An 11393-nucleotide genomic window follows, 5' to 3' on the forward strand; every position below is an offset into this window, starting at 1 on the left:
AGGGCTGGATCTGGGTGGGCCGCACATATCTACACTCCCAGACTTTTGATCACAACAGGAGATTAGGCCAGCCTGGGCTACATGGTACTGTATGTCAAAAACCAAAAACCCCCACATAAACAGTGTATTTGAGGTATAATTTACACACATTAAAGCACATACATCATGAACAGACAGCACAGCAAATCTTTCTACTATACTTTGAGGTGACCCACTCACGCAGAAGACAAGCCCCCAAGTACTGGGTTTAGATATAATAAGCAGGAAAAGCTCTTTGGAATTAAGTTTTTCTGACATATGCCTCCTTGTCCATCTGTCCTTCCTTCCCACAGGTAAAGAATGAGCTTATGACGATGTAAGGGAAATGATGACATCATTTCCCTTAAGGCACAGCACAGCAACCATGCCACCACTGTCCACTGTCCGCCCCTCTCAGAAACCTCACACTCAGTATCAAAGTAGGAGCTTGAGACAAGGCGTCGACTGTTTCAGCCTCCTCTCAATTACAAACAGAATCTAGGAGGCAATCCCTGTACCTGGAACCACTCATTCCCACCAAGTCTCTGCTCCCTGCCTCCACCTGCCCTGGATGCTGGTCTACTGGAGTCAGAAACACGCTCACTGGCTTACCCGCACTCATGTAGGGGTCCAGGACATGCACAATCACATCCTGGCCCACACATCGATCTCTGTTCATCTTCTTCAGCCCATCGCCCCACACCACAGCGCTTTTTGACAGCCTGACTCTCAGCTAGACCAACACTACCACAATGGCATCCCATCACACCACCGCTCCCGTGTGGACCCTGCTGTCAGACTCCGCTGCCCATCCCCACCCCACGCTGCTTCTGTTCGTTCTTTTGCCTTTCCCATGATTCCCCATGACTAGAGTCACACAGTGGGTAGGTTTTTGTGACTGTTTCTTTTTCTGCCCCGTGCCACTTTTCTGATGTTCAACCCCAGTGCTGCAGGTTTCAGGCCCTTACTTTCCACTGCTGAGTATCATCTTAGTGCCTTGAAGCAGCATGGGGCCTACAGTTCTAGCTGTCACTTGGACATCCCAGAATCAAAATGCTATGGACGTGCACACTGAGAAGATGATCGTGTGAGCACACTTTCATCTCTCTTCGTAAATACATGGAGTGAAAACTCTGGTTCTGTGGTAAAACCTTGCTTAACTTTCTAAGAATCTGCTATGCATGTGCACATGCACACACAGAGACTCACACATATCGCACATGTACTATGCATGTATGCAGACATACTTGCTGTCCTTTGCCGTGTGATGTCTTGAACCACCTCAGAGGGCCATGGCCATATGTAGCCCCTCAACCTTGTGAGCCAAAATGGATCTCAACTAACCACATTCTCATGCCCCTCCCCTTTAAGCTAACACAAAAAGCAATGGGTTTCACTGTGGATCTGCTCACTTTGTTCCTGTGGACCTCTGACCCCAGCCTACTCCTCTCCCTCTCCCAACAGTCCCTTCTTCTGCTTCACCCTCTTTCTCTGCTTTGAGATCCCTTCCCAGGCTCCTGATCACCTCTGGTGTCATGGCTGCACAGTCTTGAACCACAGATAAAAGGTGATGCCATCTTCCTGATCTCGGCTTATGGGCTAGCACAGTAGCCCCAGTCCTGTCCCGTTTCCTAAGCTGCTGTGCTTTCCCTAAAGTCGCCCTGTGTATGTGTGCATCCTCTTCATCCGTCTTCTGAGGACCACATCTGTGCTGCTTCTGTGTCTCAGTTAGTGGGAATGGCGCCTCTGCAATCGAGGACAAGCAGATTTCTCCATGGTAAGGGCTTCAGAAGTCTCCTTTTTACCCCACACAGTCTGTGGTTCAGTGTTACAATAAACATATTTTAATTTTTATAACCGTCCTTGAGTCTGTCTCCATCTTGCCGTGACTCCCAGGCTCACAAACACCTCAGGACAGTTACACTCACTGCTGGGCTCCCTGACTGCCCAGCTGCCGACCTGCTCTCAGACACCCTTTAGCACCAGGCCTATCTCACATGCTCCTGTAGCAGGGAAGACAAAGCCACAGCAGCTTGGGGTGGGGGCACCTGGGAAGAGCAGCACAGCAAGGTGGTCGCTCAGACTCATTTATTCCTGTGAATGGAAAGGAACCCAGAGTCTGAGGCTGACTGACAGATGAAATGAACGTGCTTTGAGGGAAAGGTAAGAGCCCCTAGGGGCTTCACCAAAGAATTAGCTGAGAGCATGTACCCACGGAAAGTGGGTGACCAGAAACATGTTCTGGGAGGGAGGCAGCAGAGGTAAAATGGGGCAAAGAACCCAAGAGCACAGAGGCTCCTGTCTCCTGAGTTTGACATGGCCGACACGACCGACTAGCTGTCGGCTTTTCAGTCCTACAGATCATGTAGATTCTGGACACGCCTACCCTTTCCACGGTAAGCCCAGACCAATGACCATCACCCAATGGGCTATCCTATAGTTCTATAACTCATGTCTCTCTCTGCCCCTGCCTCACCCTCATACTACAACCTGTTCTGCACACATTTGGCCCTGACGCTGTCCACTGTAAGATGCTCACCTCAGCACAACGTCAGGGCCCTTCCCCTCCCGTGTCATCACTAGGGGTGCTTCGGGCTCATGGCTTGCACTCTTACTGCTCCTTCCAAGTTCTGGTCTCCATGTGTTCCCTGGCTGCTTCCTGGCCATCTCTGGATTCAATGGGTCTCTTCTCCGGGATTACTTCCCTGAGCTCCTGAGAAGTGCTACCACCACCTCTGTCCCCAGGGTGTCTGAGTTACCCTTCTCATTGCTGTGGGCAAATGTGTGACCAAAGCGACTTAAGGGGAGGGTGGCTTAGTCAGCTTACAGTTTTGGAGGATACAGCCCACCATGTTGGAGAAGGGCGGCATCCACAAGTGGATGGTCACAAGGAGTCTGCTGTCAGAAAGCACAGAGAGATGAAGGCTCCACTCATTTTTTCAGTCTGGGACTCTATGGGATGGCAGGTCTTCCTGTCTCAGCTAAACTTCTCTGGAAACACCCTCACGTGCATGCGTGCGCACACAGAGGCGTGTTTCCTAGTTCTAAATCTAGTCAACTTGTTAGTGAATGTGAACCACCATCCTCTGCTTGTTCTCACTGCCCAGGTCACCCAGTTTGCACCTGACCTGTAGCACACGTCACACACCAGCTGTGTTTTCTCCCACTGATAGGTAAACTACCATAGGACACACACTTAAACTTCATTTTATCTGTTTGAGACACCTGCAAGGGCTGGCCTGACCGCCCGGCACTTGCTGTGTAGACCAGTCTCAACCAGTATGCGCCACCACGCCTACCAGGACACATATTTTCATCCACTCTGTTCATGGCCACGCTACACGGACACGGTAGGTGCTTAATGAGTATTCTAGGAAAAACGTGAGGGAATCTGGCCGTTTTTCAGACAACTATACTTTGTAACCAACGAGCCACCTTAGCCACAAGTAACTGTTACAAATACTTAGATAGCCACAGATAACCACAATTGCTTACAACCTTTGTTGTTTTTCTTTTTAAGACAAGATGTCAGTATGTAGTCCAGTTCAGCTTCCAACGTGAGCATGATTACCAATTTGGGACCCGCATGGATTTTCTAGGTGTGTTTTAAGGCCAGCTCAGACTACAGAGTGAAGCCCTACTCAAAAGACTAAGGACTGGAGAAGCAGGACGGAGGACAGGGCCTGAGCACCAATCACTTCCCACCAGCCTGCCACTTTCCAGCTGAACCGTGCAGCCCAGCCCACCTCCTTCCCATTCCAAGCCCCTCATGTGTCGGGGGTCAAGCCAGGGCAGCAGCACCTAAGCAGGGGATGAAGTGGGGTGAGTCCTGACGCCACGTGCTGAGTGGCAGCCACGGAAGACCTGCTTCCTAGTCCTGCCCACCCAGGTCGCTGGGCAGGTCATTGCCTCACGAGTCCTTCCCGCGCGGAAAACACCAGCAGCCCGACCCCAAAGAGAGGCCACACGCTGCAGCCACGCCTCCGGATCTTAGTTCGTTCCCCTGTTTTGGTTCCTCACTGTTGGCTCCACTCTCGGCTCCCCGGTTAGGTTCCCCACTCCGCCCCTCGTTCGGTTTCCCGCTGGACCCCCGGTTCGATCCTCGCTCGGCTCCAGGTTCGGTTTCCTGCTCGGCTCCCGCACTACTCAGTCTTCCTGCACTTACCGCGGCCGCGCTTCGGGGTCTGTCTTCAGGGCGGCGGGCGCTTCCTCCGCCCTTCCCGACGCCGGCATGTGCTGCCTTGGCAACTATCACCAGGGAAACCAGCACGGTCGCGCGCGTGTACGGGGGCCGAGAGAGCCCTTAAAGATCTAAGCTGACAGTGCGGAGGCGCCAGGGAAGACCTATGGAACTGCACACACCAGCTAGGCATGAGAAGGCAAAGTGCCCCTGAAACCTTTACTCTTCCGTAGTATATTTTATTTAAGGATTTGGGGGATTGGTTTGTTTGCTTTTGTTTTTAAAGATAGCATCTCTGGCATCCCAGACTGGCCTCGAACTCCCTCTGTAGCCAAGGATGACCTTGAACTCCTTATCCTCCTGCCTCTATTGAATACTGGGTGACACAGGCTGCAGCACTACGTATTAGAAGGCTTCGGGGATGAATGTACGGCAGTCCCAGCACCTTGGAGGCACAGGTAGGAGGATCACACATCCAAGTCCAGTTTGGGCTCTACAATGACTTCTAAGCCAGCCTGAGCTACATAAGGAAACCCTGTTCTAAGAGACTAAGGATTGGAGAAGTAGCTCTGTGGTAGAGTACGGTAGGATTGTATGAGACCCTGGTTCTATCCCCAGCACCACACTCTGTGTGTGTGTGTGTGTGTGTGTGTGTGTGTGTGTGTGTGTGGAGCTGAGAGAACACCCGTGGAGGTTACGCTCAGGAATGCCATCTACACTCTTTGGGACAGAGTGTCTCACTAGCCTAGAAGCCAAGTTCACCTAAAGCATGGATGGACACCAGCCTCCATTTTAAATTAAGATTTAGAATTTCTATATGCCCTTGTAGGATAACATGTCCGTGTATGTACATGTGTGTATGAATATATGTCATGTGAGTCTGTTCATGTGTGAAGACACCAATTATGCTAGGCTGGGTGGTCAGATGGCCCAAGGATCTGCCTGTCTCCATCTTTACAACAGCACATGACCATGCCCAGCATTTTTACATGGGTTCTGGGGACTGAGTCTGTCTTTGTGTTTACAAGCAGGTACTTTAGGGACTGAACACCCCAACCTTCTCCCCCTCACTCATTTTAAGCCCTCAAGGACTGCAGGCCACAAAGCAACCTCCAAATCCAGTACAGACCTTGCTCTCTAATGGCAAACAAACAAGATTAAAAAGAATCTCAAAGAACAGAGAAAAAGAAAAAGGATATAAGAATGAAATCTGGAACTGAAAGAAAACCTAAAACCATGTGTTAGTTAAGAAGAAATACTGCGGAGAAGTTAGAATGGACTTGCCACAGAAGCTTCACCCAGCTTCAGAGATACACGAGAGCTCAGGCCACACAATCCTCAGATCACACGCATGCACATGCTTACACACACATGCACACACACATGGTACACAGATGTACATGCTTTATATGCTATCAGTCATCCTGTGACGCTTTTTCAGAACTACAAAGCACCCTGATGGGCCTGGGATTGCTCCTGTGTCAGGCACAAGGCAAGGTTTGGATATAAAATGTCCCTTACAGCCTCAAGTGTCTGAAGCAGAGATTATGAACTTTGGGACACAGAGCAGGGTTTCGAGTCTTAGCTGGGCCTGTGGCTGGTGTCTGGCTCTCAGCTTTGTACCTTAGCCAGCTCACTCATAGCCTGGAGCTCTTCCCAGTGCTATCCTGACACAATGGCCACACACTGCGTACCCTCAACTGTGAGCTCAGTGAATCCTGATGTTTCAGGCCCGGTACATGATCAGAGCCATGGGCAAGTGACACAGCCCAGAACAGGCCCCGGAGGCAGCTAAGCCAGCACTTTATGGGTGACAGCAATTGTAGGTAAGGACCAGTGTGAACTCCGCTGTGCCTCACTTTACTCCACCAGAGGCCCAAGCAGCCTGCCAGCTCCACTGTGATTTGGGGCCCACTTTAGAGAGGTCTAGATTAAGCTGAGGTTAATATTTAAGAGCCATGGGACTTTGTAATTATCGAGAAAGCTTTTTTTTTTTCAATTGACATTTTACAATAGGTCATTTGGAAAACTGAGAAATTGAACTTGAATCCAGCAAAAATATTCCGGGCAAAGCCAAAAGCTAAGAGACAACTCATCAATGGCTGTGGTTTTTGGGACAAGGCTAGCATGAGGTACCGCATCGGCCTACACAAGTCCGTGTGCTCCTGTTATACTGTCAAGTCCAGAGCACTGAGAAAATTATAGATATCTTTAAACCTTCATACCAATGACTTAAAAAAAAAGTAAGAAATCTGCAGAGCTTCAGAACAGGGTGACATGTATGTGCTGATATCTCTCAGGATGTGTGTGTGTGGGGGGGGGGGGGACGGCAGAGGTGAAAGCCCTGGGCAGAACCAGAAGGATCTACAAACAATCAAGTCCATCCCAGCCCTTAGAAACACAGGTCTAGGCAAAGTAAGAGAGAATCCAGACTAACCACAGCTTGGTGAGTTTACAGTCTTTCTGTCTAGCTTTAAATGCTCTGCCTAGCAGCTCTCACCCAGAAAGCACAGCTCTGTCAGCTACAAGAGGCCTCAGACATGTGTATCAAACTCACTCTGAACTTACAAACACTTGCCCAGGTGAACCAGCTGACTACACCTGCCCTCTCCACTGCACCCCTGCCCTCTCCACTGTACCCCTGCCCTCTCCACTGCACCCCTGCCCTCCCCACCAGCCTGCAGTGTGGCTGAAGGGTCCTTACCTCTTCTCAAAGATGTTTTTTAGGTTCTGCTCCTCTGTGTCGAGGAGGCTGAGGCCATCCGGAATCACCATGAGCCCTTCTTGGTCATCAGCTTTGCTTTGACAGCTCAGCTCTTTCTCTCTCTTTCTCTCCATCTGCTTCTGTAACCGTCGGTGCTGCAGCTCCTGCATGGCCTTGAACTGGAGTCGCAGAGTGTCTGCAGAGCTTTCATCAGCCGCCATCTTGCCCTGAGAACAGAGAAGCCAGAGCAGGGCTATACAACTAGCACATGGCAGGATGCTGGCCCAGAGGCTGAGGTTCTCTACTGAGCCACCAGTGAGTCTAAGAAGACACTCGCTCAGACTCCCTCGCCTAAAGCAGGGCCGAGCAGACTCCCCACTGCAGGTGGCAGCTGGAGGCTCACTTGCTCTGACTCATTTGCCTGGCCCTCTGTCAGCAGCTTTCCATTCTGGCTGCACTGAATGCACTGGCATCTCCCGGGACCTGTCAAAGCTGAAGCTCTCTGGGCTCATCCCAGACCAGCTAGATCCTGATCTGGACATTGGCTCCCACTGTCATTTCTCCTTCACAGTTGAGGGCTGGATCTGGGTGGGCCGCACATATCTACACTCCCAGACTTTTGATCACAACAGGAGATTAGGCCAGCCTGGGCTACATGGTACTGTATGTCAAAAACCAAAAACCCCCACATAAACAGTGTATTTGAGGTATAATTTACACACATTAAAGCACATACATCATGAACAGACAGCACAGCAAATCTTTCTACTATACTTTGAGGTGACCCACTCACGCAGAAGACAAGCCCCCAAGTACTGGGTTTAGATATAATAAGCAGGAAAAGCTCTTTGGAATTAAGTTTTTCTGACATATGCCTCCTTGTCCATCTGTCCTTCCTTCCCACAGGTAAAGAATGAGCTTATGACGATGTAAGGGAAATGATGACATCATTTCCCTTAAGGCACAGCACAGCAACCATGCCACCACTGTCCACTGTCCGCCCCTCTCAGAAACCTCACACTCAGTATCAAAGTAGGAGCTTGAGACAAGGCGTCGACTGTTTCAGCCTCCTCTCAATTACAAACAGAATCTAGGAGGCAATCCCTGTACCTGGAACCACTCATTCCCACCAAGTCTCTGCTCCCTGCCTCCACCTGCCCTGGATGCTGGTCTACTGGAGTCAGAAACACGCTCACTGGCTTACCCGCACTCATGTAGGGGTCCAGGACATGCACAATCACATCCTGGCCCACACATCGATCTCTGTTCATCTTCTTCAGCCCATCGCCCCACACCACAGCGCTTTTTGACAGCCTGACTCTCAGCTAGACCAACACTACCACAATGGCATCCCATCACACCACCGCTCCCGTGTGGACCCTGCTGTCAGACTCCGCTGCCCATCCCCACCCCACGCTGCTTCTGTTCGTTCTTTTGCCTTTCCCATGATTCCCCATGACTAGAGTCACACAGTGGGTAGGTTTTTGTGACTGTTTCTTTTTCTGCCCCGTGCCACTTTTCTGATGTTCAACCCCAGTGCTGCAGGTTTCAGGCCCTTACTTTCCACTGCTGAGTATCATCTTAGTGCCTTGAAGCAGCATGGGGCCTACAGTTCTAGCTGTCACTTGGACATCCCAGAATCAAAATGCTATGGACGTGCACACTGAGAAGATGATCGTGTGAGCACACTTTCATCTCTCTTCGTAAATACATGGAGTGAAAACTCTGGTTCTGTGGTAAAACCTTGCTTAACTTTCTAAGAATCTGCTATGCATGTGCACATGCACACACAGAGACTCACACATATCGCACATGTACTATGCATGTATGCAGACATACTTGCTGTCCTTTGCCGTGTGATGTCTTGAACCACCTCAGAGGGCCATGGCCATATGTAGCCCCTCAACCTTGTGAGCCAAAATGGATCTCAACTAACCACATTCTCATGCCCCTCCCCTTTAAGCTAACACAAAAAGCAATGGGTTTCACTGTGGATCTGCTCACTTTGTTCCTGTGGACCTCTGACCCCAGCCTACTCCTCTCCCTCTCCCAACAGTCCCTTCTTCTGCTTCACCCTCTTTCTCTGCTTTGAGATCCCTTCCCAGGCTCCTGATCACCTCTGGTGTCATGGCTGCACAGTCTTGAACCACAGATAAAAGGTGATGCCATCTTCCTGATCTCGGCTTATGGGCTAGCACAGTAGCCCCAGTCCTGTCCCGTTTCCTAAGCTGCTGTGCTTTCCCTAAAGTCGCCCTGTGTATGTGTGCATCCTCTTCATCCGTCTTCTGAGGACCACATCTGTGCTGCTTCTGTGTCTCAGTTAGTGGGAATGGCGCCTCTGCAATCGAGGACAAGCAGATTTCTCCATGGTAAGGGCTTCAGAAGTCTCCTTTTTACCCCACACAGTCTGTGGTTCAGTGTTACAATAAACATATTTTAATTTTTATAACCGTCCTTGAGTCTGTCTCCATCTTGCCGTGACTCCCAGGCTCACAAACACCTCAGGACAGTTACACTCACTGCTGGGCTCCCTGACTGCCCAGCTGCCGACCTGCTCTCAGACACCCTTTAGCACCAGGCCTATCTCACATGCTCCTGTAGCAGGGAAGACAAAGCCACAGCAGCTTGGGGTGGGGGCACCTGGGAAGAGCAGCACAGCAAGGTGGTCGCTCAGACTCATTTATTCCTGTGAATGGAAAGGAACCCAGAGTCTGAGGCTGACTGACAGATGAAATGAACGTGCTTTGAGGGAAAGGTAAGAGCCCCTAGGGGCTTCACCAAAGAATTAGCTGAGAGCATGTACCCACGGAAAGTGGGTGACCAGAAACATGTTCTGGGAGGGAGGCAGCAGAGGTAAAATGGGGCAAAGAACCCAAGAGCACAGAGGCTCCTGTCTCCTGAGTTTGACATGGCCGACACGACCGACTAGCTGTCGGCTTTTCAGTCCTACAGATCATGTAGATTCTGGACACGCCTACCCTTTCCACGGTAAGCCCAGACCAATGACCATCACCCAATGGGCTATCCTATAGTTCTATAACTCATGTCTCTCTCTGCCCCTGCCTCACCCTCATACTACAACCTGTTCTGCACACATTTGGCCCTGACGCTGTCCACTGTAAGATGCTCACCTCAGCACAACGTCAGGGCCCTTCCCCTCCCGTGTCATCACTAGGGGTGCTTCGGGCTCATGGCTTGCACTCTTACTGCTCCTTCCAAGTTCTGGTCTCCATGTGTTCCCTGGCTGCTTCCTGGCCATCTCTGGATTCAATGGGTCTCTTCTCCGGGATTACTTCCCTGAGCTCCTGAGAAGTGCTACCACCACCTCTGTCCCCAGGGTGTCTGAGTTACCCTTCTCATTGCTGTGGGCAAATGTGTGACCAAAGCGACTTAAGGGGAGGGTGGCTTAGTCAGCTTACAGTTTTGGAGGATACAGCCCACCATGTTGGAGAAGGGCGGCATCCACAAGTGGATGGTCACAAGGAGTCTGCTGTCAGAAAGCACAGAGAGATGAAGGCTCCACTCATTTTTTCAGTCTGGGACTCTATGGGATGGCAGGTCTTCCTGTCTCAGCTAAACTTCTCTGGAAACACCCTCACGTGCATGCGTGCGCACACAGAGGCGTGTTTCCTAGTTCTAAATCTAGTCAACTTGTTAGTGAATGTGAACCACCATCCTCTGCTTGTTCTCACTGCCCAGGTCACCCAGTTTGCACCTGACCTGTAGCACACGTCACACACCAGCTGTGTTTTCTCCCACTGATAGGTAAACTACCATAGGACACACACTTAAACTTCATTTTATCTGTTTGAGACACCTGCAAGGGCTGGCCTGACCGCCCGGCACTTGCTGTGTAGACCAGTCTCAACCAGTATGCGCCACCACGCCTACCAGGACACATATTTTCATCCACTCTGTTCATGGCCACGCTACACGGACACGGTAGGTGCTTAATGAGTATTCTAGGAAAAACGTGAGGGAATCTGGCCGTTTTTCAGACAACTATACTTTGTAACCAACGAGCCACCTTAGCCACAAGTAACTGTTACAAATACTTAGATAGCCACAGATAACCACAATTGCTTACAACCTTTGTTGTTTTTCTTTTTAAGACAAGATGTCAGTATGTAGTCCAGTTCAGCTTCCAACGTGAGCATGATTACCAATTTGGGACCCGCATGGATTTTCTAGGTGTGTTTTAAGGCCAGCTCAGACTACAGAGTGAAGCCCTACTCAAAAGACTAAGGACTGGAGAAGCAGGACGGAGGACAGGGCCTGAGCACCAATCACTTCCCACCAGCCTGCCACTTTCCAGCTGAACCGTGCAGCCCAGCCCACCTCCTTCCCATTCCAAGCCCCTCATGTGTCGGGGGTCAAGCCAGGGCAGCAGCACCTAAGCAGGGGATGAAGTGGGGTGAGTCCTGACGCCACGTGCTGAGTGGCAGCCACGGAAGACCTGCTTCCTAGTCCTGCCCACCCAGGTCGCTGGGC

The 11393-nt window shown here is 50.7% G+C and overlaps 1 protein-coding gene across 9 annotated transcripts in view; it reads right to left on the reverse strand.

The window, feature by feature from the left end:
• The window catches only part of Ccdc13 (coiled-coil domain containing 13), a 55862-nt gene that overhangs the window by 36924 nt on the left and 7545 nt on the right, over positions 1 to 11393 (reverse strand). For 4 of the 9 annotated variants that reach the window (XM_039082754.2, XM_039082751.2, XM_039082755.2 and 1 more), the window contains exon 2: positions 6903 to 7129. The gene's annotated coding sequence lies outside the window, so the exon portion shown is untranslated. Of the gene's footprint in view, positions 1 to 4183; positions 6818 to 6902; positions 7130 to 11393 lie in introns of those variants that run through there. The other 5 variants (XM_063266488.1, XM_039082753.2, XM_063266491.1 and 2 more) reach the window with 3 other exon arrangements.

Source organism: Rattus norvegicus, chromosome 8, assembly GCF_036323735.1.
Source record: "Rattus norvegicus strain BN/NHsdMcwi chromosome 8, GRCr8, whole genome shotgun sequence".
Lineage (NCBI taxonomy): Eukaryota > Metazoa > Chordata > Mammalia > Rodentia > Muridae > Rattus > Rattus norvegicus.